This window comes from Denticeps clupeoides, chromosome 13 (genome assembly GCF_900700375.1).
Source record: "Denticeps clupeoides chromosome 13, fDenClu1.1, whole genome shotgun sequence".
Lineage (NCBI taxonomy): Eukaryota > Metazoa > Chordata > Actinopteri > Clupeiformes > Denticipitidae > Denticeps > Denticeps clupeoides.
Window position 1 is genome coordinate 12,608,234 of NC_041719.1, and position 24,254 is coordinate 12,632,487.

At 44.9% G+C, this 24,254-nt stretch overlaps 1 long non-coding RNA gene across 4 annotated transcripts in view; it reads left to right on the forward strand.

Moving 5' to 3' along the window:
- Nucleotides 1-19,764, forward strand: part of LOC114802282 (uncharacterized) — a 30,568-nt gene extending 10,804 nt beyond the window's left edge. For all 4 annotated transcript variants that reach the window (XR_003751703.1, XR_003751702.1, XR_003751701.1 and 1 more), the window contains exons 2-4: nt 2,285-2,331; nt 10,279-11,143; nt 19,337-19,764. This is a non-coding gene — a long non-coding RNA (uncharacterized LOC114802282). The remainder of the gene's footprint in view (nt 1-2,284; nt 2,332-10,278; nt 11,144-19,336) is intronic.
- The last annotated feature ends 4,490 nt before the right edge of the window (nt 19,765-24,254 follow it).

The window sequence follows — 24,254 nt, forward strand, 5'->3', positions numbered from 1 at the left end:
TGCCGTCAGTATAAATGACATGCTTGTTAAATAGACCATTTCCTCATTTGTTACACACGTGTGAAAATTGATCATTTTTAAAAACGCGGGTGTTCTCGCAAGTAGAAAATATATGAGGTACATGCAGTACAAATATTATATATTATATTTGTGTAGAACATGATACAATAGGCCAAAGTATGGAACAAAAACATATTTCTCAAACACACACATTTCAGATTTGGTTTTAACCGTTTGTGAATATTTCTCATTTTAAACCCACACATGGACAAAGCATGATATAAAAAAAAGAAAACCACTGCAAGTCTGCAATATTTTATGTAGCGCTGCTGAGCAGTAATAAATGAATAACAAAGGGATCATGCCAACACAATCCTTTGAGATTGAAATGCAATCAGCGGCCTGTCTGGGACCGGACCAGACATTTTCCCACATTAATATGTGTCTGGTCTGCCATGAGCGCCCCAGCAGATGGAGCCTTGTCTCGGCACCTGGCATATGCATCCAAATCCATTGTCTTGCTCTGTGACCTTATTTTTTAATCTCAACAGAAGTAATACTTTGGTATTACATTACACAGATGGGAAAGCAAAAAAAATAAAATACATGGAATCAAAAAGAAAACAGTGCTGATCGTATTATAGAAAGTACCAAAAAAAAAATGCCTCCCCACGTTCTGAACAGGAAAAATGTTTTAAAATATTATACAAATGAATGGAGTTAATTGTGACTGTTAATGAACCTTCTGTTTTTTTTTTTTTTATTGGCTTACCAAGCGGCTTTGGTTTTGAAGGCCCGTGCCGCTTCCCACATTCGCAGCCAAGTCGATTTAGAGAATACTGGAGCCTGAATCGCTGTGATATTTACATGGTTTATAGCTCCGGGTTTGAATATTTATCCGCGTCGCTTTTTTGCGAGATAAGGTGCGACTGGGGGAGCAGCAGTTAAGTAAAATCTGTCGAGCAAACGCTTCATGTGCCTTCAGTGATAAACATTCCCCACATCCAGGTTCTCGGGTCTCGTGTAAAAGGTGCATGGCTGTGTGTGTGTGTGTGTGTGTGTGTGTGTGTGTGTTTTCTGAGACTGTAGTGTCTTGCAACCGACCCATCTTCCAGGATAAGACTCTACTTTGCTTTCTGTTACATTTACTCGTTTATTTCTTATCGGTGTCACTTGATCCGAGCTGAAATCGCTGCGTCGTTTACTGCGTGATTTTGCAGCTCTGTTTGTTCATCGGTCATAATGTCAACTTGACCTTGTTTATTCAGACACAGCGGTGACGCTCGCCTTTTTATTAAGAGGAATAATAACGGGACCCAGACCTACACTCCTCATAATCACCACTAATTTTAGGATTTTTATTTTTGGCCAGCATGCACAGCAGAGCACTACCAGATTGCAGTCGGGCCCAGACCGGTCTTAAAAGGGCTTGGAATTAATTTAGTTAATCTGGTTTTATTAATTTATAAACACTATTCTATTTTTACTCTCCAGAAAGCAAATGTCAATCACCCCGTCTCTCACTCTGAACTTATGAATTCTGAGTGCGGTAGCTTAGCAACCGCCCCTGGCCCATGGAATAAAATGGGAGGAATGGAACAAAAAAAAAAAAAAAAAAAAAACGAGTCGCGTTGACGCACAGGACTCGTGTTGAGCTGAACAGAAAGGCAAATGGAAGGATGGATGGATGGACGTAGGCGTCAGGGATTAAGATTGCTTCCGGTTCTTTCCACATCCAATTAAAATAATATAACTAATTTAATTTTACACATTTAAATATATATATATATATATATTTTTTTTTTTTAAGATGTCGAAAAAAAGGTGAACAATGTTGCATTTGGCCGCCATTGCGCGTCCGATTGGAAACCAGGGTTTATAGTTATGTTTCTGTGGTTAATTCTGCTCTGACCTTTGCAGAGACGAAAGGATAGATTCTGGTGTAAAATAAGTGAATAACGCGCAAACAATAAAGTAATTTTTTTTCATTCAAGTTTCGTCGTGTCCGTTTTTGTCTCAGCCTAAATGAACCCCGTATTTTGCCCGAGCACACCCAGAATCGCGTGTTCCACCCCGATCACTTTTATTTTTATACGATCGCGGCTGAGTTCAGTGGCAGATTTCTGGCGTGTATCGCGATTCCCCGGATCTGCTGTTCAAGGCGCGACGACGACGACGTGTTGTTGTTGTTGTTGTGTTGTTCACTATCGCAGCTGACTGGTTGTCAGTGTGCAGAACTGAAACACCTCAAGATAGCACCCTGTTCCTTCTGTTTTCTGTACAGGGAGCCGTGACGGCAGCGAGGATCCTCCCGGGGTCACGTGATCAGAGGTGAGCGCAACGCTGCTATCAATTACAGCCACTTTTCAAGCTGCAAAACACACCTTCCGAGGTCGGCTCAGATTGTAAAACATCGTTTGAGAAAAAGTAGAAGTCTACTTTGCCCCCCCCCCCCCCCCCCCCCCTCCACCATATCATCGCATCAGGTCACCCCCTTCCCTGCCAGTCCCGTATTTCAAGCCCCAGTCCTTCTCCTTGGCTGAACTTCTCCGGGAGCCGTACGCTTTATTATCCAATTTGCATGGCTCCTCCGTTTTGGCAGATAACGTGAAAGGTGGTCATTTGTGTAATCTACACTTTAATTCCTTTGTCCGGACCCTTATCCTTTTAAGATCCGTGGGGGACCTTGGCAGGGAGATGGCATAAGGTGTACTCATGTGGAAAGGCTGCGAGGGTGGCTCAGTCCCTCACCCCTCTAATTCCTTTACTGTCCCCTCCTCTGCGAGCTGAATCGTCCATCCATCCTTCCTCCCCTCCCCCCTAAGCCCTCTCTCCCTGACCCACTCCAGGCCCTCTCCTCCCCCTCCTTTCTGCCTCTCTCAAGTCGGAGTTCAATGGCAGTTTTTTTTTTTTTTTTTTTTTGCAAGATGGGGGCAGGGCCACTCCCTCCTCATGTGAACTTTCGCCGTTATTCTCCTGTCACACATGCATTGTGACACACAGATTGTAAAGAAATGAGCATGTTTTTCCTTTCTCCCTTCCTCTTGGCTGCAGTGCTGCATATTGTGTGTGTGTGTGTGTGTGTGTGTGTGTGTGAGTGTGAGTGTGTGTGTGTACTGAGGTCACTGCACCTGCACATGAAGTCACAGGGCCGAGCGAGCAGGAGAGTATATATATGGAAACCCCAGACAATCTTCTACTTTCTGGACAGGGAAAAAAATGTGTTGGTGACACTGGCCTAGTTCTGTATCAGTGTGGCCCAAAGGAGAAATTGCATTTGAGAATCAGCAGATCAGAGCAGACTTAAAAAAACCCTGCAGCTATCCCCCACCCCATCTAACAAACTTCCAGGCCCCCGTTCTTCTTTTTATCTGCTGCGCACTGGAGTCGCAAGACTTATGGAAGTGTTGAAAATTATGTTTGCAAAGTAGATAGATCAATGGGAAAAAAACGTGGGCCCTGCCGAGCGGCGTCGTGAGCTGGGGGGTGTCTGTGGGTGCAGCTACACAAATACACAAGATAAAAGCATATCATTTTAATACTCGTTACTCATGCAGCACATTGGACGAGTTTTATTTTAAGCTGCCAGTGCGCTCTTAAACGCCTATTCGAATTTCCGCTTTATTCTATGTAAAATGGGCACGCGGTGGATTTGCGATTTCACACACCGCCCGGCTTCCTTGCAATTTTCCTATGTTTATGGATAAGCAGTGGGAGACGGAGGCTGTAATCCCCTCATTTCCACCCTATCTCTAATTTCAGCCTACGCTCAGGGCAGCCCCACTCCCCTGTTCATGGCTTTGGCAGGCCTGTGTGGCATGTTGGGCTGGGGGAGACGCCATCTTTCCTGGCTCGGCTAATGGGACATGCTGCAGTTTGATCCTCCCTTCTACGTCTATTGGGGAAATATGAAAGTGAAGTGATTGTCATTGTGAAACGCTGCAGCACAGCACACGGTGACACAACGAAATGTGTCCTCTGCATTTAACCATCACCCTTGGTGTGCAGTGGGCAGCCATGACAGGTGCCCGCGGAGCAGTGTGTGGGGACGGTACTTTGCTCAGTGGCACCTCAGTGGCACCTTGGCAGATCGGGATTCGAACTTTCTGATTAAGGGCCCGCTTCCTTACCCGCTAGACCACCACTGCCTCACTTTAAATATTTTGCATGCATTGCATATACACTTCTGTTATCTCAGTAATTAATGAATATGAAGCGATGAACACAAGTTGGCTTTTATTTTAAGCATCCTCTTTATTCTTGTGTGTTTGGAGAGGTGGAGTGTGTGGCGACTACTTGCATGTGTTTGCATATATTAAGGCACATTGGTTGGGAAAGTCTTGGCTTATTATTGGGTGACAGCTTTGACTGTCATTGCACAAATGACAGCAGCAGGGCTTATTTTGGGTGACGCTTGAGGTGTGTTCCTCGCCAATGACTGATTTCTCACGTCATCCTGTGAGAAAACTGTAAAGAAAAACAGAAAGAAGGTCTCTGTTGAGGGAGTACCGAGTCTAGTAGTGGAACTGGTGTGTGGCGCACAATGAAAGGCAAAGTGTGTTTATTAAGGATGGATGGGGGAGATGGAGGGAGGGCGGGGGGGGGGGGGCAGAGCTCTGAATGGCAGCAGGCTGCTGAGTGAATGGGAGTGGGGGGTGGTCCGGGGCGCAGGCCTTCACTGGTTCAATGCAACGGCCGGAGCAGCTGTGAAAAGAGGTCTCTTCTTTTTCCCACGCCCGGCGCGACGCAAAACAGTGGCTGAGTCGGCCAGGGTCAAGTCACATTGCTAATATATACACTGGGCCTGCGTACTTATACAATGCATATGCGTAGCTCGTTTATTTTGCATGCACGCAGACACGCACACACACACACACACACACGCAGAGGCACATCATACTAGCAGGTGGGGGAGTGGATGCACCCTGACACTTATTTCAAGCACATTGGAGCCATTGTCTAGTTCTAGACTGTCTCTGCAAATTAATAAGGTGCCTCTGCCACTGAATCTCAATGGCACACTCAGATTAACTTTGACTTTGGCTGCTGAGAGCTGGTTGCAAAAAATAAATAAATAAATATAAATATAATGTGTATTTCTTACATATAGCGGGAAAATGAAATTGGAACATAAAACTGCATTTGAATACAAAAAATGTGAGGATAATAAATAATCTGAATAGATTTATTCAGGTCAATTTTATTCGGTCTTTTTATCCATGTTAATTTTAGTGATCAATTCTATTCGTATCATGTTGTACACAATTATTTGCTAAAGGGACATCATACATTTTGTTTTCTGTTGTGTTATAACCTTGACCATGTGGTAGACTGTGGGCTGAGCTAGATCTCTGTTCTGACCCCTCAGAGCCAGATGCCCCAGTCTGTGTTGGATGTGGGGGATGAGGCTGTCAGCTGTGATGCTAGCGTGTCGATCAGACCCTTGGCAGGAACTTGACTATGGGATGGGGATGAAATTGGGGTGTGGGTTGGGTGGGGGTTGAGCAGGAGGTGTTTGTCTGACACCCTTATGCCTAGATTTGAGGAGACTTCAGTCTTCAGGGGATATAAAAGTAATAATGATAATCTGAATGTGTTTTTTTGCTGTATTTTATTATTAATGGAATGAACAAAATGCATATACAGTATTCAAAATTGAAAAAAATCCTTGATTTTGGGCGTTTCATTAACATTTAATTTCAATGCACAGAACATCACATTCACAAAATAATCTTGGATTTATTTTCCTGGACTAAAGTCATTTAAATGGATTTTATTTAAATGATTGAACAGAAAAATTCAACAATTCAGCTGAGGTATTGGGATGCGAAATCTTCCTCAACACACACTTCCCTATGAAATGAGTGAACATCCAAATTGCCATGCCTTGCTGATACTAGGCAGCCTGCTCATGCTTAATTGTGAAGGACAGCTACTTTAGACAATGGAGCGGAGAGTGATGGCTTCCCAGGCAACGTCCAAAGAGAAGAATTTAAATGAGACTTTTGCTTTAGGTGCAGATCATAGAGGAGAGTTGCATTTGCTACAGCTTAGGCTGCCTGAGAGCCAATCCTGGAGGAGTTATGGAGCTGTGGGGCTCTGAAAAAAAAAAAACACTCAAAGTGAGCGATTCAATATGTGTTTTGGCAACGGACTACAAAGAGTTGAACTTGCCATAGTTCTCGGCTCGTATGTGGAAAATATTTATTCTGGTTTTAAATTGGTGCGATAGATGAGTATTTTTGACATGTTCGTATCGATTTGAACATATTTGCATTATTGTAGCTCTCGATGCAGATGCAGACCCACACGATCTCTGCTCCAGAGCACCGGCGGTAGGTTCATTTTCTTTCAGAGGAACAGGGACGGACGCCCTCATCCTCTTCTCTACCTCCAGTCATAGTTGCGCTGGACAAGATGGAGACAAAAAGGAGACTCACTTAATTAGCTTGACATGAAGATTCATTGTGGCCATAACTGAGCACGGAGCGAGAGGAAACTCAGCGGCCTGTTGGTGCATTTTCCCCTCCCTGGCAAGACTCCTTTATGAAGACTGTGTATTAAAGATATATACATTTCACATGCTGTATTTTTCTCGTTTGCCAGTCGGACAAACAGAACCGCGTTCTACGTACTATTTTCAATATTTGCCATAACGTTTTATTAAATGCCACATTATGGTCTTTTTATGAAAGCACAATTTCTGCTCATTTGAGTGGGCCAGAGGGTTGAGTTAAAAAAAAAAAAAGAAACGGCCTCTTTTTACTGTAGTGCCTGGAGGGCCTTTTCTTTCATGAAGTCAGATAACATTCCAGTGACCCCCCCCTCCTTCCCTTTTTATAAGAGTTCTTTAACCTTGATAAATGGAGTGGGGGGCAGAGAGGAAAAAGTTGAGGATGGAGAGCGTTGAGAGGCAGTGCCGGAGTGCCCGCTCTCCAGTCCACTTCCACTCAGGATCAATAATGCTTGGAGAGCTGCTGAGCGTTAGTGTCTGGCAGCCGTGCACCGGGGAAGGGGCTGCGCGGTTGCGGGCGGGCGGGCGGGGGGGGGTTCCCTCCGAGGCCTGCGGACGAAGGGGAGGGGAGCCGCCGGCAGTGCACATCTGAGGCCTCCTTCCGCAGAAGCTCAGGGTTACGGCATGTCAATACGCGGGCACGCACCCCTCCGAACAAATGGGATTTGGCATGTTCAATCAACAGAACTGCCAAGTCGCCGGTTTTAAAGAGCCCAGCGAACCGGGGGTCTTACCTGCGTTCCCCTTCCACAGTTTAACCAGATCCGGTTGAATACAACAAACTTCCCGACATAATGACCACCCTCTCCCGGCCTTTTCCCGCTCTGCCCGACCCCGCTCCCCTCCAGACTCCAGGCTGTCGGACACGTTGAACTTATCATCGCCCCCACGCTGAGACCCCACCTCATTTTTCCCATTTGCCCTCCCGTTCCGCGCCGCTGTGTCCGGCTTGTTTGCGCCTTTGTGAAGGTAAACGCCGGTTTACTGCCGGCAGGTTGGTGGCCCTCCCCACACGCGCGGCGGCCATTGTCTGCATTGTGCTGCCAGCGCAAACAGCGCCACCCAGACAATGAGGACGCCCGCGGGTGCCTTTAGAGTCTAATTACTGAGGAGCACCGCGTTTGAGGGGAACGTTCAGCGCGTCCAACGAAGGCCGGAGACGCCGAGCCGGGCGTCCTGCTCGAGCACAGATATGGAGAGCGAGTCGGTCCCTCAGCGAGCACTCTTATCACATCTGTGTGTGCATCCAACATCTGGAAAATCCTCACAGTGTGACCTATTTACGTGGCAGCGGTGTGGGGGGGCGCATTATATAATCAAACCGGACAAGGCCTGCGGGGAGGCTTCTGCTTCCATCTTTCAGGGTTCTGTTAGTGTCGTCTGAAAAGGCACATCGTGATCATTCGAATGTCGAGAATTATCAAAAAATAATAACGCGGTGTTCGAAGATATTTACTTTATAGAAACCCTACAGATATAAAGGGGTGTGAATGGTACAGCGGGTACAGAGGCTCAAGCCCCCATTGGCCACGGGCGAGAGTGAGGAGCCTATCCGGAGCGAGAGAGCAAGCCATACCTCCGCTGGTCCGGTGTCAGTCACAGACGGAAGAGGAGGCAGGGTTGCCATGGGAACTAATGGTTGGAGTTAACCAGAGGAGAAACAAAGTACTCTTTGTAAAAGCGGATTGTGTACGCGGACGAAGGGGCATTGTGCAACAGGATGTGTGTGTGTGTGTGTGTGTGTGTGTGTATTTGCCTGTAATGTATTCCTGTGTTTGTGAGCATGCGGGAGGGCAATGTGAAGGTTTTGAATCCAATCCATCAATTTTATTTAAAAGGTAAACGTATGAATATTATAATTGTTGTCCTAGTGGAACATGGAGGAATCTCGACCCAAGCCACGGCAGCACACCCTCTCATATCTCCCAGCCTCAGAAGATGCTGGTGATGTCAGATGGCAGCCGGATGAGGGAACCCAGTGACGGCACCTTTCATCCGAGGCTGCAGAAGCGTTTTCAGGGCACCCTGGAATAAAGGACGGGGGGAAGCGGGGGCGCGGAGCAGGAGAGGGGGACGTCTCGCGGTACTTGGACGTCAGCTCAGCTCGAATCACGCGGCATCTGCGGCAGCTCCGGCTTTTGTCTCGCCGGCTGCCCGGTTGGGGTCGTATCTGCGCGCACGTTCCCGCTGCCCTCCGCTCATTCCGCATGCCGCCCTTGCGTGAAGCCAACACGAAGGACGTGAACTGGGACGAAGCTCGTATCCATAAAGTAAAGTCGTTCCCTCCTCTTCCCCACCCCCTCCTGTGACTCTTTAGTTCTGCACTTGGCCGCTTCAATAATATTTATAGCGTCATCTCGTTCTCTCACACTCTCTTTTTTTTAAAAAAAAAACAAATTTTTTTTTTTTCAACAAGTCCAATGCCATGGGGCGAACCCCCCCCCACCGCCTCTGCCCTCTCCTTCAGAGCTGACAGATAGACAAACGCACTGTTCTCTCTCTTTTTGCCTTTCACCACTCAAGCCTCCCTCCATCCATCCTGCCGGCGTGGCACAATGCAGCCGCTTTATCCCGCGGCCGCGAGAATGCCGCCCTGAACTAACAATATCACCAGGGCTGTCTGAATGCCAGGGAGCCCCCATTGTGTCTTGTCGGGGGGAGTTAACACCCATGTCTGAGCCCAATGAATAGTATTATTGTGTCTGAGATGTGAACCTCACCCTCGGCTTTCTCCTGCCCCCATCCAGCACCCCCATCCCGGCCCAAAACCAGTCCCCGGGCGGGCGCTGCCCCATCATCCCAGTCCTCTGGACAACGCAGCGTTTTTATACGTCGCCACGAACTTCCTGATCTTCACCTCTTCGCGGCAGCTTCTTTGCATGTCTGCTCTCCCGTCCTTTTGGCGAGGAGAGGCTGGCTTTGCTGGTGAGGGTGGAGGAAAAAGGGCGACGGGAACAGTTCTTTCACCGGTTGGGGCCTCAATGGGACAGAGATTCCTAAAGGAATGTCCCTCTCTGACATTACCATGATAAGAGAGACCTGAAATCATTAGAATAATGTGCTTTATGAGAGCTGAAGTTTTTTTTTTTTTTTTTTTTCTTTAACATTTTACTTCCAGCGATGAAAAGAAACGTGTGCAAAAAAATACAGAGATACACAACCTTCTCTTTCAATAAGTTCTATTAAAATAATTACACAAGGACTTTCAGGGGAGCTCTGTTATCCGGTGTAATTCATGTATTATGATGGCAACACAACAAGAAGTTTAAATCGAGTGCAGCGCTGCGCTGACAGTGAATGGTGTTGATTTGTCAAAACGGTTGTTCAGAAAATGGAATGTAAAATGGGCAAATAAACGCACAGAATTGCCATATTAAGTTTTTTTTTAAATTTGGGGCGAGCTGGGCTCCCCTTAGCTCCCCCAAAATTGGAATTGTGCTTCTTTTCATTGATACTTCACAGCTGAGAGCACCCAGTCCTGACTCAGTAATGGGACCGGCTGCAGTGACGTCAGGGTAGTGGCAGTAAGTGTACTTGGCAGGAAGTTTCTGACACACTTAGCTCAAAAAATCTTGAGTTTCAGCCTCTCTTGTTTCAAGGTTATCAAGTGCACATTACAAACAGCAAGAGGATGCCAAAACGTTCACCTTCCACATCTCCGTGATCAAAGGCGCGAATTGACACCCGGAATGGGCGAAATGCTGGAAGTTAGACTGAACTTCTCTCTCTCTCTCTCGTCTGTCTCTCTTGTTGTTTGTGTGAAGGAGGAGGGCGAGTGGGAGTTGTTGGAGGATGAAGTTCGGTTGGAGGAATGAACTCGGAGCAGGTGAACACAGCTGTTCATCGCCATGGGCGCTCTTCTTCCTCTCCCCCCGGTGGCTTCTCCTTCCGTCTTCGGGTCTCCCGGAGATGGCTCGGGCCAGCCAGGGAGCGACGGAGTGGGCAGGCGAGGTGGGCCGCCATCCCCGCTGGCAACCGGCGCCTCGGCAGCAAGGAGCAGAAGAAATCAATACGGAGGAGAGAGGCTGCCAGGGGTCGCCCAACACAGCCCCCGGCCAGGGCGCCGAGGGAGCGGCAGCGCTCGGCTTTCTCCCAGCCCATTCCCAGCCAGCGAACATCAGGCAAGGGCTAAAACCTGATCGGCGTGTGTGTGTGTGTGTGTGTGTGTGTGTGTGTGGTTCTGCCGGAGGGACTCTACTGACCCAAGACCATTTGATAAAACTTTGTCTGCCAGTGAAGGAATAGAAAAAGGATGTCAAAGGTCTTTTTTTTTTTTTTTATTCCTTGCTGTGAACATGCATTCCCCGTGACTGTTTGAATGAACATTTGCCGAGGATCCCACTCGTGTTGAAAGGCCTTTCTTATTTCTTTTCTTTTTATATACCGTCCCATCATGCATGGTGCCATTTAAATCAGATGAACCAGGATAAAAGGGACAATTACAATTCGGTTCCCATTTTCAAGATGAATTCAACACTTCAGACTGGATAACTCTGATGAACATCAATGCTGGACATGCACATATTTTTTATTCCTTCTCAATCCTCCACCGAAAGATTCTGATGAAGCCTGAGGGTGACTGCGCAAGACCATGATGCACCTGGGTTAATGGCAGCGCGTTTTCACGCGGTAAGTGTCCGCACCTTCGCCTACTGTGCATGTATAGGAGTGGCGTTGCGATGGCTGCGTGGTGAAACGTGGCGAACCCCCTCTGCCCTCCGCTGCCATCCTGTATACGAGCTGGCGCCACGCTGTGTCGATGCCGGGCAGCGCCGTTGACAAAATGGCTGCCGCCGCCTGCCAGCTGTCTCATTACTCAAGATGGCGCTGCCTTTAATGTTGGCCATCTGCTTAATCAGTGCGCAAATGCAAATAAGCGATAATTTCATTTGCATGCGTTTGTTTTATCATCCCGTGCCGAGCGTAATGCCAGCAAGCCGTCACCTGCACGCAAAAAAAAGCGCGTCGAAACCGTCCCTTTTGTTTCCCTGTCATCCGATCCTCTCCCGCGTGCAGGCGTTGGTGCCACCGTGGCTTTAAACGTGAAAAGAAATATGGCTCTGCGCTCACAAAGCGTCCCCGCCATGGCGCCATATGCCACATCTGTGACCGCGTGCGTTGGGTGGACGACTGTAAGCCTGCGAGAAGGGCCTACCTCCAGACAGCCATCCCATAATGACCTGATTATCATGCGCGGCACTCCCCACTGTAGGGCCTGGCGCGCTGCAGCGCCGTGCGACCCGTCAGCGCGCGCCCTTCACACAGCGCTCACCGGGCGACATTGTGCGGCGCCACACAATGCGCCACTTCATATTCATTTTCTTACGCTCACGTCGGCCCCCGCCGCACAGCGGGCTGCGAGGGACAAAGCGCCGGAGCCGAGGCGCAGGGTGACTCCGGCAAAGTGCATCTTGTGTTTGAGGGAATAAGACGTGGAAAGGCTGGACTTGTCTTATGGGGGTCACTCGAAGGAATAATGTACCCAAGGAATGCAGTGGACGCTGGGTTGTGGCAGAGCTGCCAGAGCGGCCAGATCCCAAATACTTTTTGAAAAAAATCATTCGTTTTCACGTCTTGTTTATGTAAAACGTACAATATGAAAGGCCATGTGATCGTTGCAATAGGCTGGGGAAGATTAGACTGTATTTGCGATTATGTCCGGTGGTGTTGTTTCAGCTGAGTGGATGGTCTTCTAATGCAGACTTCTGTCACGGAACCATCATACATTTCCTAGTCATGAACTAGGAAATGTGTCCTGTTGACAGTGTAAAAATTTGCATAATCCTTTGCTAACAAATGCCAGAGATTCTTGAGCCTGTATGGTTGTTGGTGGTTAAAATTCACTGGAACATTTGAACCTAGAATTTCGCACCATGTTCTGCTATGTGAGCTGCAGCCTTTTTTTTTGGCCTCGCTACTCATATCTAATCATATCCTCCAATAAAAGTACACAAATTTGTAATTGTAGCTTTATACAAAAATATTTAATAAAAAGAGCTTAAAATACCCTGAGCAGAAACAATGTATGAAGAAGCCTGTATCTGGACATGAATTGCACTATATGTTGTGTGCGTGTGTGTGTGGTCTTTTTATAAGTTGTAATTTTTTTTAATACTCTTGCATAACGTGCGAAGGGAAAACACGACACTCACATGTAATATGGATTAAACAGTTTGTTCTCTTTATTAGTTTTGTATTTGAATTTATTCTAGTCATATTTATATCAACAAAGAGTGTAATATCTGTCAGAAACGTACAGAGTAAAGAGCCGTGAGATGTTTGCTTGTTTGCATGATTTACAGGATGGGATGGAAGGTACTGGGTCTGTATATAGGCGCTGTTCGTTTTTTCTTAGGTGCTGCGTTGTTAATTTTCCCCCCTTTGGGTGACATATGAGGTGTGGGCTGGGGTGGGGGTTGGGCACTTGTCTGTCTGGGGCCTTTAGACAGGAGAAATCACAGGGGCCAATCACTCGTCTGGGTCAGCCCGGGTGTGCTTGTCTCTCATTTGCATATTTAGAACAGCTGGGAGCCCATATGTTTTCTGCTGCCGCGCCAGACAGAATTATTTCCCAGCAAACAAACACACACACACAATACCACCAATACGCCCCACACCTCCTTGGCAAGCATACAGAGAGGTGGTGCAATGCAGAAACCCATAATATTAGAAACAGGCTTAATGGCGATGATTACCAACCTCAATTAAATTAACAAATATGTCCGCCAGTGGCCTTGTGAAATGGTGCGTGATTCAACACAAAAGGGCAGGAGAACATGAGTACAGTAAATCCTGTTAGAGCAGAAGCCATGGCGGCCTGAAGTGGGAGGAATACGGGGAAGGGAGCAGCGCTCTCCACCCGTTAGATGCCAGTGATGGATCCCTCAGGAAACGGGCAGACGGCCGAGCAGTGGACGTCCCCATCCACATTCGTCCATGCGTCATTCGTAAACGGGCCAGAAACTTGCCAGCCATTCCATTCTGTCTCGATGAGAATTTCCTGCCTTTGCTGATTTTAATCAGGATTTAGTATCTGGGAGGAAGTCAGGGTTTGTGCCATAAGCCAAATGGATATCACTTTAGCAAAGAAATGGAATATGTTTCATTCATTATGATTATAGCTCTGTTGATTTGGCTGGGAGAATAATGTGGTGTTGACTTTTTGAGAAATTTATATCAGGGCTGTTTCATAAAACAAATGCTATTGATTTTGCATGCTTTTAAATTAAAGCAATATAACCATTTAATATGACTGGGAAAAAACTAAATTAAATTAGCTTTATAAAAATGCGTGATGCTAATACACATGCAGCGGTTTCAGAAAAAAAATGCTTCTGCTGGTTAATTTTTTTAAACGAATGCCTATTGACTGCCTAGCCATTCTATGTAATTATTATTATTATTTTTTAATTATAATATTTTTTATAGATGTGCAGTGGTTGTGGATGAACGGCCGCTGCAGGGCATTGGGGCTTTGGATGTTCAGTGATGTAGTGAAGTTGCATTTCGGCATTGATATTGAATGAAAGGGTTCTTTCTATAGTATTCGCTGTAAGTTGTAGCTTTATTTGGAACCTCAGCATGAAATGTCCTATAACATGTAGCCATACAATATATTTTTTTAACATTTACATTTATGCATGCAATATTTATAATTGTGGCATTTATTGAACACTGCTATAGATGACTTTGTGTCGTCTGTATCCGATGGCCTAATTTTGTTCTGGCATATGCCGAAATGTCCGTATGAAGTGCTATTTGTGAAATAAATGTATTTTGGACTATCACTAACCTCAGAGGCAGGAAGGCTGCAGGAAGAGTTGATACTTGGAGGGGCGAAGCAGCTAGTCATTTAACATGCTACACGGAGGACCGGCGTTGAGGAAAAACATTCAGGCATTTATCCAAGTCACTGATTATGTCATTTTAAAGCCCACAAGCGCTCAGCGGTGCCGACGGTCCTGCGAACCGAAATCTGTGCGTTGGGGAGCGGGCCGGCCTGGTGTATGAAAAGGGAAATGAAAATGGAGTGCTGTTTGTGTGATTAAACTGTCGCCACTGTAGCAAGGGGGCACACCGGAGTTCCGCGGCTGAGATTTGACTGTAATGAAAATGTGAGCGGGGTGACAGCCATTCTGCTGCCCGGCCCACCCAGGGAGAAAGGCTCGTTTGCTCACCGGATGGGAGCGGAAGCTTAAGGACCACAGGAGGCTGGTGTCCTTCCATGATGAAAAAAAAAAAAGAGAAAAAGAATCGAGGTTCCGAAACGTGACAGTGGACTTGGAGGAGCTGCTTGCTTGTCTTGTGTTGACCTACAGCTAAGCAGAGACACGGATGGGCAGATAACGTGTTTTTGTTTTTTTTTTTGTCCTGCCAGGGTAGTAAAATATGCCACAGAGACCAGGCTGAATGTAAATTGCTGCTAACTAAGCGTGGGAACGGACGGGCGCGCCGCACCCAGGCAGACAGGCAGGCGCTAGACAGCCCAGCTGCACTGACTTCCATTCAGCAGCAGGTGAAGGAGGACCCCAGAGGTCAAGGTCAGGGGGGTTCTTGTCTGATGAACAGTTCTGGCTTTCTGGGTTCAGTCTGAAATTAGAGGGTTTTTAAAGGCCCAGTGGCCCCATATTTTAAACTGGGGGGACTTCCTAAGCTTTGTCGACAAAAGATTTTTTTTAAATAATGTTGCGGGTTGCGGCTTTGATCATATTGTTCATATTGCACCTTTGGTTATATTTAAAAAAAGAATGTGAGGGATCAATTTAAATATATAAAACAAGAATGTTGATATCATTTATTTTGTTCTTTCAGAAAATGCCAGTTGAAATCAGATTTGTTTCATAGTTGATTATAACTTTCTCAAATTGACCCAGTTAATCGGACAATGTTAATAATGTTAGTCTGGCACACAACTGTGGAAATGTTGTCTCTTTAAGTAAAGGGACCAGCATGTTTTTGAGGGGGTTTTTTTTCAGAAGAAAGGAAGTGATTGAAAAGGCCTGGAAGATGCAAACCCATGGCGAGCCTCTGGTTGATTCCCGTATTCATCTCAGCTTATGCTTCATTACCTCGGCTGAATGACACCCCACACCCCCCACACCCCCTTCACCTCAATGGACCTGTCCCTGGCCTGCTTGCGCCCCCACCCCTCCACCTCTCAGGGCCTAATCGTCTCAACTTGCGCTGAAATCAAGCTTAGTAACGGCACTTTTGTGAGCCCCTCGCTTTCCCTGTGAGCTCATTCTCTCACCTAGCAGCCAACACCCACCCACCCACTGCTTAAATCCCTATCAGCGTGTCAACAAAATGTCTGCTCAGCTGGGGTGGATACACACTTGCCTCTGGGTTTTAACCTCCTCCCTGCTGACCTCCTTCCCTCGCTCACTCCCTCTGGCCGGAGTGCACTTTGGCTGCACGGGGAGGCTCACGATATTGTGCAGCAAAGTAGCGGCTTTAACAAGATAGTAAATAATATACAGTGGCCTGCAGTCTGTGGTTATTGTTTCTGGTGTGACAGTATATATAAATGTTGTTTTTTCTTTGGAGCTGTGATGTGCCTCTGAACACGACCCCTACTCATAATAATGATGCTATTAAAAATAATTAAAATAATAAGGGTAACTGTCTAATATTAATCCCATGTGGTAAACACAGTTCGCATATTCAAATCAGCTACACTAAAATTGAAGGACAATTGTCAGCATAGACTAATCTGAGGAAGATTTCTGTGCTGTGCATTTCCCCCATCGCACATCTACATATTCTTGGACAATGACTAGCATGACAGATCCTTGCTGGCATTAAGGATTCGCAATTGTAGCATAATCTCTATGTAAATGTATTCAGATTCATTCTGGGCTGAAAAGCCATCAGCTCTGTCGAATCTCGTGGGCTGTGGGAGCATAGGGCGAAGAATAGGGTCTGAGGCTCACAAAGACTGTTGGACACGATGTTGGCGGAAAGAGGAGGACCTGTGTCAGAAAATCGGGAGAAAAGGTAATTGGACGAAGCGGTGACGTCCGTAAGTCGTTGTGGTGTACCGGGTGGGCGGGCAGCAGCGTGCTGTACGTGGCATGTTTTCTATCAGGCACGTTCTAGACAGCTGCAGGGAAGAATCGCGGGGTCCTTGCTGCGTGAGCGTACGGCGAGGGAGGGAGGAATGGGAGGGAGCTGTGTGGACTCCCATCTTTGTGACTCCTCCATGTTGAGGTATAACGCATCGCAGTGACCTGAACCCCGGTGCAGACCCATGCCGGCATATCGCTGTCCACCCTCACCCCACAGCTCCATAGCAACACCTATATCTTCCTTTATGTTCCTACTGTCCACCCTACTCGCCAAGGAGGCGGCTTAGTGATCTGTACCCACAGGGAACGTGTCAGTACATTTTTTCCTTTTTTCGTATGCCAGTCAGGACAGCTTCAATATGCCGATTCATGTGTATGATAATAATACATATGCTATATTCATATTAGAAACATTTAAGAATCAAAGCTAGTTTCTTTTGCTTGATATTTTCCTTTCCTGACCCCTCCCCGACTCTCTTGTGTTAAAGTGGACTGAAGTTTGCTTTACTGAGTCCATAAAAAAGTTTTATCCCAGCAGTGTTAACAGATGAACAATGGCTAAATGAGCCCCCCTCGATGAAGGGGTGGTTCCCATGGGGACTCAGCGCGGCGCTCTATTGGCATAGCTGTTCTCAACCCCCCATTCACAACTCAGTCATGGTCACTTATGGCGTAGGAAAATCACTTGATTCATGCGAGGTGTGATCCAATGGCATGTATTTTTAATGAGGCCCGGCGTACGTCTTTGTCGGTCGGACACAAAATCGAGGCTGAGAGAACCGAATAACCCCCTGACAGCCTAACTGTCCTTCTCAGGACCCCAAAGGCCACCAGGAACACAGACAAAAGCCCCCCAATACCATTCCCCTAGTGAAAAATGCATCATGGAGGTTCTCTTAGTTACCATGATAAGGTCGTCAGATTAGTGGAATCTTAGAAACATATAATTTATATGTATGTTTCATATATCCATACATGAAGACACACATAAATAAACTAATTTAAACACATATGTGTGTGTATATATCCTCATTTTTGATGGGAAACATTTGGTTTATTAAAACTCCAGTCCAGACCTTGTCCATGTTGTAAATGATGATGGAATATCTGCATGCAAAGAGGGCCTTGACTTTCAATGGAAGGTTATGTTCATTAACCCAAGTCTGTCATTTTTAAGTCTTTATTCATTTATAGAAAATATTTTTCAATTTAAAAACAGCTGCAGTGATTAAATAAAATTGGCCAAATTCAGACTAGTAGAGTATCTAGTGCATCATTTGACTTTGACAATGATTATTAATTATTCTTTCAGTATATTTTTCTATTCAAATCCATTTCATGTTTTTTTCATGGATAATCTCTAAATATCCCTAAACTTTCAACATTAGCTGTCATTTGATCAGAGTTGTGCATGCATTTCGTGCAAGAGTCACCAGTCTAAGCCGTCATCTGCTCTTAAAAAGCAGAATTATGTCCAGCCACTGGACACTGGCCAGGGTTTGCACATATTAAGCATATGCCACTGTGTTTCAATGCAGCCTCCCCACAGTGCCCCTTTCACACGAAGCGCTCTGCTTCTCATGCAAGCCCCAATTCTTGTCTGAGTGATGCAGAATTAGTATGCGTCAGACTGCGCCCTCTAAATAATAGGGCCCAAGAGCAGCAGTCTAGCAGGGGTTAAACAGCTCCGTCCCCCTCCAACCTGTCCCAAATAATAATAGGACATCAGACAGTCTGAATTGAACAAGGAACCTAGCAACCCCTCCAAAAAAAAAAAAAAAAAACACCCCCCTCGTACATATAGGCACCCTTAGCCGTCTCCCAGGGCTATTGAAGGGGTCCCAGACACAAGCCACCCCCAGCTGAACTGGAATAAATTAAGCTGCTCCCTGGGCCTCCAGTCAGCAGGTCGGGGTACGCTGCCTCCCAAGCTGCTGCCTCCGGAGCCTGATGCAACATCCTCAGTAGAATATTATCATCATCCGTCTGGGTTTTCTTCTTAAACATGCTCTACGGTCTAACTTGTCCAGCTCAAACACAAATAATCGTCTCTTCCTTACTATTTTTCTTAAGAATTGTCAGATTTTTTTTTTTTGGTGTGTGTACAGACACAATGAGAATTCTCTGTTTGTGGTATCTCACATTATATTTGCATTCATGATTTTGTTTAACGATGCTCCAAATGCCTTTTTTATTTTGGGGGACAGCAATTTTTAAATCTTGCATGGATTGCAGCGGTGACGGGGCACGAGCCGGTGCCTTGCTCTTGAGAATTAACGGGGTCAGTCGTTTGTGTCTCCATCCTAATCCCAGAGGTGATATTTGTCTGGCCCCGGTCCTGCACTACCCCCCTTTCCTGGCTGCAGGGCCTGGGGTCAAGCAGAGTGCCCAGACAGCCTCGTTGTGACCCATGTCTGTCTGGAGGCTGCGGGGTCACCCCTTCAGCTGATAACGTCTGGGCTCCGCCCCTGAGCCTGTTGGTAAACAGGATGGCGTGGCTGGGCCAGTGCAGAGGGGCAGACACGCGCCACGTCATCCGGCCTGACGCTGACGGAGCATCATTACGGCAGAGCAGGGATGCTACTGTCCTTCCCGGCGCCGCTGCACCGTAACATATTTACGGCGCCGCGTCACATCTGCCCAGACAAAGCATCATGAATGCAAAACCGCAACGGCAGCTCAGACTGTGTCGTTATCGCTCTAGTCCATTATGCACATGAAATTCATTATGTTTTGTTCTGTCTCGTGGTTTCAGACAGTTTCTTATTGAGGGAGGAGCTGAGAGGAAGTCCAGAAGTCCATATCACATCCTCTGCGAGGCAACATGGATAGAATAGATGGAGATTTATGGTATAATAAAGTTTAAGTGCAGGTAAGTAGAGGTTTGGAGGTAAGTTGGGGCAGGATTTGTAGGATTGGGTTTTCTGATGTACTTCACGGTAAAATTACTATAACATATTCAGTATTTTAGAACATAATCAGTATTTCAATATTGCTATATTAAATTATGGAAAAACAACATTGGAAAAACACAGGGAATTTTTTTTTACTGTTTAGTTGTTGTATTGCTGCTTTAGCCATGAGGTGTATGTATTTGTGGTATTATTCTATGCTGTGTTATTATGATGGAGGATATGTATGAATATTAATGCTTTTTTAAAAAATAAAAGCTGATAAACGATTGTCTTTTGTGTGATTTTATTTATTTCACATCAGTTGGTATGAACAATAAGCATTGAAAAAATGGCCAGAACAGATTCGTTGAATGTACAGCTGAGAGAAGACAGCTAACCCAGTGTCCTAAATATCTGCCGGCAATTAGGTGTCCCCGTGAGCCGGGTGTTGAGGCGAGCTGCTGGAGCTGAATAAAATGCTGCACAAAGACACACACCACCCCTGTTTGGTGGTGATCACACTTCCCATTGTTTTCCCTCAACAGTGGGTTCATGCGACGGCCCAGTGCCCCCCAGTGCGCTCCAGTGCTCCGGGTGAAATAGGCTCCTGAGCGCCGGCCTCCTCCCAGAACCGCCTGACCTGAAATTAGGGCCAGCCTGCCGTGGTCGTGGCCTGGCCTGAAAGCGGGGGAGATTATCCTCCTCTGCCCGGCTGGCGAAGAGTGTGGTATTGACCACGGGCCACCCATGAAGAGTCCAGCGAGCCGTGAGATGGCCTGATATACATGCTTACAGAGCATGGCAGATTCTTCCACTCTCACCGGGGATCAACTTCGGGTTACAAGATCCCTCCTCTGCAGACCCCGTCTTAAGCCTGGGTTCTCTGTGAAAAACGATATTAGTGCTTTGGCAGAGGTTTCCTTCTCTCTAATGGCCTTTTGAGGTTTAATAAAACTGGTGATTAGAGCAAGGTAATTATTTTTGCACCGATTGTGCAACAAATTACTGAGCGTATTGACCAACAGTAAACAAGTAATACATTGTAATGCACCGTGTTGTACCATCAGATGACAAAGCATTTGCGTAGCTGAAATTATTGGACGCAAATACAACACGTAATTTATAGCATACTAATATATTTTAAAAATCAAACTTGTTTCATTGTTTTTATTTATTTTTTCTGTTTCATTGTGTGGTTGCTTATGGTTATTGAAATGCTACTGGATGTCATTTAAATGGCATAATTCTTTTTTTTATTAACAATGAAAATAAAAACACTTGAAATCAAGGAGAATCTATAAAGTATTATCTATTAAGTATTGCATAGGTGGTCATCAAAAATATTTTACGCTGGGTCTGATTTTTATCACAATAAAAAAAATTATGTTTTTTGCAGATTTCTGATGGTTTGTGACGTTTAATGAGTGGTTTTAAAAATGATCATTATGTATTCCTTAATTACAACTGTCAACTGTATTTTGGTCCTGTTTCAGTTGTGGAAAATTTACAGTACAGCAGAAATTTACAGTACATCTTTTACATTTTTTAACTGACCTAAAGAGTGAAAATGTGTTGTGTCTTTTTGTCACCTCTTCGCCCTGCTTTTTTGCTACTTACTGTCAGAATAAGATAATAACTCTTGAAAAGATGACACGATGATCAATTTACTAATCTTTTAAATTGGAATTAAATGTTTATAGTTATCTTGTGTGCTGTTCTGTCCTATAGCTGATTCAAATGTCACATATGTGCCATGTTGGGCAAAATACATGTTTTATTTTTGTCCTGAATTATGCGAAGAAAAAAAAAATTGCTCAAGGCAATTTTTAAATATTAAAATTCAACATGTTCGTATTGGAGATGTGACAAGAGAACCTTTCTGTAGTCTGGTTTTAATGCTGTGACTCATTTGCCACAGTGGATGTTCAGAGTTGGAGCTCTGCAGAAAGCCCTTGGCCTTTTTAGACCAAACAAGCAAGGAGCAGGCTCAGAGCGGGAACTGCACAGGGGACTGTGAGAGACGGACGGGCGTGGGTGTTTTCTTTTTTTTTATTATTATTATTAGGCTGAGAGGAGGGGAGGGGGGGAACTCAAGAGAACTTGGTGTGCAGTTTGTCATGCTAACCATGCTGCGGCTATTGAATTCAGACCCAGGGAGCAGGGGGTTCACAGGACCCCTGCTTTTCTCATGCAAAGTCCGCTGGACACGCAGCACAGCCCCCATTAAACACACATGCATGTTTATAAATGACCTGCTCCTCGATCTCACATTTTCAGGCATTCTGATGATCTGCACACACTGCTTAACAGCCCGATTACACTGCTGCTGTATTTTACAGTGTGGCTCTATTTTACGAAGCCCCAGGATGGCTGTTAATAAAAAAAGATAAATCGTTTATATCAGATTAAGCATAAATGCATTTGATAGCAATTATTCAGATTATATGATGCAGGAAGTACAGATATGTGTAGATCTTTTGAATTCGCAACTCTGAATTTTACAGTCAGAGGAATGAGGAATTGTTTAGAAATTTACAGATGGATTTAGGTCTTCATTGTTCTCAAGAATCATGTGTTGAAATTTAACAATCAACATTTTGTGTTATTGTATTATAATATATATTGTATTTTATTACATTATTTCACATTTTATTTATGTATACAGTAATACACATTAATATCATAATGTATAATTATCAAGTCAGTATTTGTTTTTTTATTTTTCAAAAACAACTCTAGACAGTGGTTATATATATATATATATATATATACACACACACACACACACACACACAGGGATATTTCAAACCAACATCCCAATAACAATTAAACTGAAGTATTTTATTCTTATCCAAGAAATTAATGTCTTTCAGCATTTGTACTTTTTAAATTGACGAAGCAAGTTTTAAAAGGACAATGAACGGTGCCTGACATTATGTATAATTTACTTTCAAATCACAGAAGGCACCTTCATGTGGACCAGGGGCCACGATTGGCTGGCCTGATGCCCCCTCTAATGGAAGCAGGGAGCTCAGCAGTTCAGAAACAAAGTGGGACCTCAGTCCCTTTACCACCATGCTGGCTGATAAGTGGCAATACGCCGGGCTTTAGAAAATGAACTGGGGAGACAGAACACGGAGCAAGGGTGCCACTGTGACAGAGCAAGGTGGAGTGGGAAAACAATGTGTGTGCGTTTGTGTATGCAAAATCACTTCCATTTCCTTTTTGAGAAAGACATTATTGTCTGTTTTATTTATTTATTTATTTTTACGTGCTTCAACAAGGCCTTTTATGTTCACCATAATGTCTTTCCAGCCATTTTAATGTGGCATGAATTTATGAAAGCTGCTTTTATTCCTTCGCCTGGCTCTTGTAACCTCCTCACCTTTTCTCACACAGTCAGCGAATTGGAGAATGAACCGAATGGGTTGTCTATGTGTGAACAACGGTTGTTCGCCACGTTGCGGGCTGCTGTAGTAAATTATTCATGCATCATTTGAATACATGCAAATGATTTATTCTTCTCCTGGCACAGCTCCAGGTACCTATGGCAACCACGCATCCGAGAGGCTTCCCAGCCTGAAGCCTCTCAGAATAGCCCCGCCCCGCTACACACCAAGCTCATGTCCTCACACGGAGCTTTTGTTTCTATGGAAGCAGTAAGGTGGCTCTGGCGGAGGTGGCAGGACGGAAGTCAAAAGCTAAAGATTGTCATAAGACTCTCAGACCTTCACCTACTGTTTAATCACCTGAGCACACTGAAGAAGACACACCATTGTTCAGTCATACTTCCCCATTCTGAGAAGGAATTAATACAATTAATAGTTTTCAATTTCATTAACAAATTCTTGAAAAGAAAAGCAGCAAAAACAAAATGGTAAGTCACAGAATAAAAAAAGGACACATCCATGTAACAGAATAACAAAGCTGAAAATTATATATTAAAAAAAATCTTCGTAGAGGAGTCACAGAAATAGAAAATGTGTTTTGTTTAAAAGGACATGAGACTGGTTTAAAAGGACCGATATGAGACTGGTGTAAAGCTCATGATCTATACAGTAAATGTAACAAAGGCTAAATAAAGATCGAATCGAATGTGAGGGTTTGTTTATCATACAAAAAGTATAATATAGACCAGACCATGTGGCACAATAAGTCAAGGTCAAGTTCAGGACAGGTCATAATCGTGAGAATCTGAACTCGACTGCAGTGTCCCTTTATAATATTTTGTGGGGCAAACCCTTTTAAATTTACATTCGACCTAAAGTCATAATTAGTACATCCACCTCTTGCATTGGAATATTTTAATTTTGTTTACGTGAAACGTCGCACACAGCTGCATTAGTTAGGCTTTGGCTCCACCTTGTGGTTAAGCAGATGAACGCATTTAGCGCGTTGAAACTCAAAATCATTATAGACGTCTGCTGCTTACATTTCAGCAAATGTACAAAAATGATTTCATACAATAAATCTTGTTTGAATATTTTTACTATTGTGTATATATTTTTGGGACAATAAAGCAGATTAAAACCATTGTGGATGTTAACAAATTGTTAAGTCCTTTAAATCCACACATGTTGTTAATTGTGTGGATGTTTAAGTTTACTTGTGTTTATGTTTAGATAGAGTGAGTACTTTTTAAAGTCGATTATATGAGTAAGACACCCAGAGAAATCTATTAAAATACAACTCCCACAATCCTTTTCCAATCCCGTTCCCGTGACGCAGCTCTCGTCAAACCACGCGAGCACGGCGCGCTCGCACTGTTGTTATTATTGA